The 7,292-nt window shown below is 40.6% G+C and overlaps 1 non-coding gene across 1 annotated transcript; it reads left to right on the forward strand.

The window, feature by feature from the left end:
* Nucleotides 1-109, forward strand: LOC136519218 (small nucleolar RNA R71). The gene has a single exon (XR_010774777.1). It is a non-coding gene; the product is annotated as a small nucleolar RNA R71 (small nucleolar RNA).
* The last annotated feature ends 7,183 nt before the right edge of the window (nt 110-7,292 follow it).

Here is a 7,292-nt window from a genome sequence, read left to right on the forward strand (position 1 = left end):
ATGCCATGGTGTGGGCATGCAGAGACATACTCCTACATTTGTTCCCAAGCCTTGGGAATCGACTCATCTGCTAGTTGTTGAAAACTAGAGATTTTATTGCACAGAGCATTAGTCTTCCCCATGGGGAAAAACTTAACTAGGAAAGTGTTGGAACACTTGTCCTAGGTATCTACAGCATTGCAGTTAGAGTAAAACCATTGCTTAGCCTTTCCAAACAAAGAGAAGGGGAAAAGGCAAAGACGTATAGCCTCTTGGCTCACTCCCTTAATGGGGAATGTGCTACAAATCTCCAAGAAATGTTGGAGGTGAGCATCTGCATCCTCGCGGGCTTTCCCACATAATGGACTAGCTTGAACTATCATAATTAACGCTGGCTTAAGCTCAAAGTTAGTATCCCCATTGATAACATTGGGTCCGGTGGCTACATTAGCAGTCGAGGGTGCAGAAAAATCATGAATGGACTTATCGCCCATGATTGTGTAGGGTAGTGAAGGGATATGAGGAAAAAAGGATAAACTACTTAGGATAACTAAAAATCTTGCTAGCGAATCTAGCAATATAAATCTGAGGCTAGTTGTCTTCCCTAGCAACGGTGTCAGAAATGCTTGTTGATATTTCTTAACGACTATTGGAGGATTCCACAAGCGCATAGAACTATTGCATAGCACTTCGCTAGGTGAGTACCGAGTGTCGAATTTATATTTTTCCCATAGGAAGGTGGAAGGCTAGAATTTATATAGGACTAGGATTTGCCAAAGGTAGGTTCTAAGTTCATCCTAGGTAGGTAGACGATAGTGAAGGATGAGGGTAAATTAGCTAAACTCACTATTATTAACAAGCTAACCAGAGGTAGCTAGGTGGGAGAGTGTAACACCTCGGGTGTTTAAATACTAAAACATGCCATGTCATCATATGCATAGCACATCATTTATGTGTTAGTAAAATTTTTTATATGCATACACTAAAACAAGTTTACCTTTATGTTACATGTGTTGACTTGTATGGCTTGAATTGATTTAAAATTCTTTGTATTGAATTGAATTTCCGAAAACTCTAATTTTCAGTATTTAAATTCTACCCTAAAAACCCATTTCAAAATCTAAGTATATTTTGGGGTTGAGCCTAAAAGCAAAAGTGTAGAGCTTGTTGAGTTGTACACAGTTTGTTTTTGGAGATTTCAAAGTTGTTATGAAAAATTTGAAGTAATTTGAAAAGGCGAGATTCTTTAAATGTTCCCTTTTTGAATTCAAATTTGCATTTCAAAATGTAGACTGAATTAGGGGGTGGTTATAAAAGCAAAGTTGTAGAACTTTAAATTTGGAGCAACTTTTATTTTTGAAGATTTTTGAGTTGTTACATAAATTTGGGAGTAATTTGGATTTTTAAATCGAATGGCAGTTTGGTAATTTTGATGAACAGTAACCACGGAAGCCAACTCACCGTCTACGGTCTTCCTTCTACTTCCAGACGCGACGGTGGCCGCCCTTGGCTTCGCGCTGGCACGAGAAAGGCTCCTGCATGGCTTCTCCTTGCTTCTGAGCCGCTCTATAAGGACTTCACCGTCACCGTTTTTCTCCACTCTCCTCCTCTGTTTTCCATTCGTCATTGCCGCTGCTCCGTCGTGCGTTTGTCGTCGCCATAGTGCCTCCACCGTTTCAGCAAAGCTTGTTCTAGCTCCACCTACTCCTTGCGCACCTAGCCAACCGAGTCTTGGTGCCTGATTCCACCGGGAACCCGCTGTGCGCGCCTTTCTTCCTCTTGGCCGGCAACCTCACCGTCGTGCTTGCGCCGTCGTGGCCAGCGCTTTCCGGTGAGCCGTTGCTCTTGCTCAGTGTACCTCCAGTTTCGCCTTGATGCCGTGGTGCTTAATACCTTGTAGCTTGATAGTTTTGTCCACCGCAGTCACTGGAGCACCGCCACCGTCGACGTTTTGCTCCGCCGTGGTTGCTCGGATCGTCGACCTGCTTCACCGTTGCTTCTCCAGCCCCGTTCTTTGCTCCATTGAGCTCAGCGTGAGCTACTGGTGCTTCCTGTGCATGTCGAACCACTCATCCGTTGTTCTTTCGATCCAGCTTTATGCTTCAGTGCGTTCAGGGTGAGCTCCTGATTCTTCCGAGTTGTTTATGTGAGCTCCTGGTTCCTTCCAAGTTGTTTGTGTGAGCTCCTGGTTCTTTTCGAGTTGTTTGTGTGAGCTCCTAGTTCTTTCCGAGTTGTTTGTGTGAGTGGGTGTTTTGAAAATGAATTTTTCCTTTTCCAGAAATGATTTAATAGTGCTATAATTTGTTATTTTTGTGTAGATTTATTTAGAGCTAAAAAAATTAAGAAAATTTTTGTGTGACCTCTCTGTGATGAATATTATTTACTAAAAATATGAAATATTGATTTACAGAACTTTTTGAATGTAATGAAAATTGCTCAATTAATTAATAAATGGATTTCCATGATTTTTCTAGGCTCAATTAATTAACCAAAAATTATGAGATTTGTTTTGCCACTTAGTTATCATGTGATGAACGTTTACAAAAATTTTGAGGTCAATTGGATCAAGTTGATTTATTTCATAATTCTTAATTAAATAATTCATTCATAAAAGCAAATAGTAACTTTTAATGATTTAGGTTTTGATTGAATTTTTGATTGAGTGGTGTCCTTGGGTCATTAGTTGATAATGATCTTTGGCAATTGATATAAGTAGTATGAAAAAGAATTGGTTAGTTTGACTTGTAACCGTACCATAAAGGAAAGTTGTATTCAAGTTGTTAATTTTTGCATCCATCATCGAGCATCATGTTTTGTATTCCGCATCATGTTAAACATGTCATTGTTATTACGTGTAGTGAACGAAGGTGAACACGTGGTAGTTAATCAAGTTGTTGAGGAGGTTAATCCGTCTGTTGAGGTCGGATCAAATACTTGTGAAACGTTGCAGGAGCCGGATTTTTCCGTCAACGAAGGCAAGCCCCGGATGCATACAACCCTACCTTGTATTTTATAAATTAATTTCGCTTTTGCTTTCCGTTACTGCATTAAGTGGTTAAGTAAGAGCCTAATTGGTGCATTACCACCCTTGTTATTCCATATTTACCATATTACCAGTTTTAAACTCGTATATGCCTAGTTTTGCTTAGCTATGCGTAGAACGATGAAAGTCGGGTGACTACCTGCCACCTACAAATTTTAAATGGAACATTGGTTAATTATGTTAGCACGTGATATGGGAATGTGGAGTAATAAATCTAGACCGGGCGGACTCGATGAGTGTGAGCCACCAGACATGGAGGTCTTGTGAGCGGGTTCTTTCCGCCTATGTCGATTAAGGCACGTCCATTGTTGAATTGCATGAGGTGAGAATTTGTAGTACTAACCACATACTCTGGTAAGCCTGAACTTGGCAATTCTATTACGAGAAGGGCTACTCGTGCACTGAGAGTGGAGAGATGGTGGGAATAGCATGTACCCATGTGGCAACGGCTGGATTGGTGGAGTACTGTATTCTCGGGTGGCGCGGACCCATTCTTGGTTTAGAGGATCCGAGGGGAGGTTAGTATATGTAGGTCTGGAACCTGCATATGTCGTGTGGTCTGGAATTCCCAGCTGGGCTTAATTGGTTCGAATCGTCATTGCTCCTCGGTTATGGAGACTCAACTCATTGTTCATCATCGTAGTACTAATAACTGGAACTCGAATAAGGCTTGTGAAGGTGTTAGATATGAAGTTTCATGATCTCAGCGCGGATCGTGTTAGCTTTGTATATAATTCTTATAAAGTTTTCTATATAAAGAATTTTGTTAAAAGAGCTTTTATGCAAAAGAACTTTGATTATTGCTAAAGCCATACCTTGAATCCCTGAGCCTGCATTCCTGAGTCTTCTCAGTGTTATTTCGGTTAAGTCTTGTTGAGTACTTTTGTACTCAGGGTTCGTTGACCCTTGTTGCAGGTGAGCCTCATGAGCAGATCTATTTTGGATCGTGCTGCATGACTATTGTTCGTTCTGACGATGAGAAGTAAATGTGTGATCCTTGGGCAGGATGTTTAATTTGTGTGTAATGTATATGTTAATTATGCCACTCCACTACTACTATGGTTTGTAATAATTATCGAACTTAGTTTACAAGGTTTGAAACAACTGGTTTGTAAACTATGTTATCGTAAGACTTCCGCTATTTTTACTCTGGTACTGATATTTGAATAAAGGTTGTAATACTACTTTGACTCTGTAATGTAATCCTGCTCTAAAATCGTGGATGATTCAGGGTTCCCCGAGGACACCTGACAGTCTTTTTAAGTTAATGGAAACATATGCATAGATGTCAAAGGTCATCGGACAGCGACAGGTGCATGTGGGCCCTATAACTTAGGAGGTTCTGCCACAGAATGGTATCAGAGCGATCGTTACAAGTTTTTTTGTTGTTGTATTGTTTTACAAAAACTTCAAAATGATTTGGGATGACTAAATCTAACTTGATAATTTGGTCCAAATTGCTTCTGACTTATCTTATTTCTTTCTCACCATTCCTTATTTGATTAAAAGGGTCTTGTGTGGTGGAGTAGTAATCTTATTATGCCCTATATAAATAAATGTTGTTTATGTGCATTATAAACTTTGATGTTTTTGTTCGTAAGAACGATTCATGCATCATGAATAATTCACTCATTACTTCCTTCACCTCTTAGTCTGGAGTTGAGTAGTGAGTCTGGTTTGAGGAATGTAATCCATCTTAGCTACTTTTTAGATTTTGATCAGATGGTCTTACTTGGATTAGATTGGTTTCCTACAGTATGACTCGTGCCAAGATGATGCCCCATAAGTCCACCGGACCCAAAGGAGTTCCTCGTCACCAACTTGCCCCTAGAAATGACGGTGCTAGTAGTAGCAGCTCTAGGCCTGATCCCCAGGCAGAGATACAGAGGATTTCTGTAGAGTTAGCATAAGCTACTCAAGATAGGGCTGTGGATGCTATCTAGGTAGGAGAACTACAGGATCAATTGAGATGTCTCACCACCGCGCACAGGAACTACGAAAGCATGTTAGTTCGTACGGTGGAGGGAAGGAATGAAGCTTGGCAGAGAGAAAATGTAGCTAGAGCTAGAACTCATGAGCTAGAATTCTATGTAGAAGATTTAGAGGAACATAATACCTATCTGCATGAGGAAGTTCATAGGCTTAGCAATCTACTAAATCCAAATCATGAACCCTAAGCTGATGCCATGGACCCTAGTGTCATCCTTGCCGATGATAATGAATCAGAAGAAGAAGAAGAAGAAGATCCTGAAGAATTAGTAATGATCAATGAAAGTGATGATGAAGGCGGTAATAATTCTAGAATGGATATCGAGTCTGAAGTTTGAAGTAATCACAGAAAAGAGTAGAGTTGTATAATAGTTAATTATGGTTAAGCTGTGTATCTTGTTTTGGTACTTATAGGTTTTGGTGTTTATAGTAGTAAACCCTATGTAATGTGTCTGGAGTAAGCTTTTGTGCAATTCAATAAAGGCTTGTGAATAAAGTCTGGTTTGTCATGAGCAGATGCGTCGTACGTGGGGTTCGTATGTTCCTGGAACTTCACAAGATGAGGATGGTATTCTAGATCTGCCACCAGTTCCAACAAATTTAGCTGATGCTATAACTGCACTTGTCAATGTGATGACTGAAAATTCTCGTGTACTTCATGAGATTGCTCTATGTAATCAGAATCAGATGCAAGGAAACCGTGGTTGTCACCATAACAGACAGGAGGCTACATATGTTGACTTTACAGACACAAGACCACCGGTGTTCACCAAGGCAGATGAACCATTGGAGGCTAATGACTGGCTTCGAACCATGGAGCAGAAATTTGACCTTATTCCATGCATGGAGTATCAGAAACCTACGTTTGCCGCCCAGCAACTTAGGGGAGCAGCAAGTGCTTGGTGGGCAAACTTAGTGGCTATGCAACCAGCTGGCATTCCAATAACTTAGGCTGAGTTCCATACTGTCTTCAGAGCCTATTATATCCCTGAAGGAGTGATGGCTATGAAGCTAGATGAATTCCTTGCTTTGAAGCAAGGAGATCAAACTCTGATGCAGTATGTGGGAAAATTTAATCATCTGTCCCAATATGCATTAGAACATATTAATACTGATGCCAAGAAGAAGATGTGGTTTATGAGAGGTCTGAATACCAAGTTGCAGACTATGATGACCACTTGTACCAATGTCACTTACCATGAGGCCGTAAATATTGCAATTGCTTTAGAGTCAAAGTATCGGCAGCATAAGGAGCTCAAAAAGAAAAAGAGTATGCCGTCTGGATCTTTTGGGGGAAATCTGAAGAGACAGAGGGTGATTTATCATCTAGTACATCATAATCATCCTCCTTATCATCTGCCACAGTCTCAAGCCGGGCAACAGTCAAATGTTCATCCTGCTATAACCTATCCGAATTCACAGTCAACCAATGCTCCTGGTGGCAATGCTCCAACGTCCTAGGGTCATAACTATCTGTGTTACAATTATGGAAGGACTGGTCATTTCTTTAGAGAATGTCCATATCCTAGGCAGGCTAATCAAAATTATCAGAAGGCCCCTGCCAATCAACAATAGGGTCAGGCACCAAACAAGAATCCCAATCAAAATGCTCAGAAGGGCAAAGATGAGAGGAAGATAGGACGGGTGTTCTATATTCAAGCTGGAGAAATTCCAGAAGGGGAGCCAGTGATGATGGGTATGTTTCCTGTTGCCAATCACTCTGCAGTTATACTTTTTGATTCTGGCGCATCGCATTCATTCATCAATAGAACATTTGTTGTGAAGCATGAAATTTCAATTGGGGCAACAAAGGAAAGTTTCTTTATACAGTCGCCCGGGGGACGTCTATGTACTAAGGAAATGGTATATCAGGTACCCATAAATCTGGGTGGGCATATTTTTCCCACTACCATGATTATCCTTAAGGATCAGGATATAGATGTAATCTTGGGAATGAATTGGATGTATCAGCATAAGGCTGTTATAGATGCTTTGAATAGGACATTAAGAGTGAGTTTGCCTAATAGTAATTCTCAACTTCTCATCCAACTTCCAACCCTAAGAAGATCAGTGGGTAAGATTTGTGCAACTGCTGTCAAAGAGATTAGAGATATTCCGGTAGTGTATGAATTTCCGGATGTGTTTCCTGAGGATTTACCCAGTCTACCACCTGATAGGGATGTACAGTTTAATATAGAGTTACAACCTAGAACAGCTCTGATTTCTCAAAGAGCTTATAGGATGCCACCTAAGGAATTGGCCGAGTTAAAGGCTCAGTTAC

The sequence above is a fragment of the Miscanthus floridulus genome, chromosome 17, assembly GCF_019320115.1.
Source record: "Miscanthus floridulus cultivar M001 chromosome 17, ASM1932011v1, whole genome shotgun sequence".
Lineage (NCBI taxonomy): Eukaryota > Viridiplantae > Streptophyta > Magnoliopsida > Poales > Poaceae > Miscanthus > Miscanthus floridulus.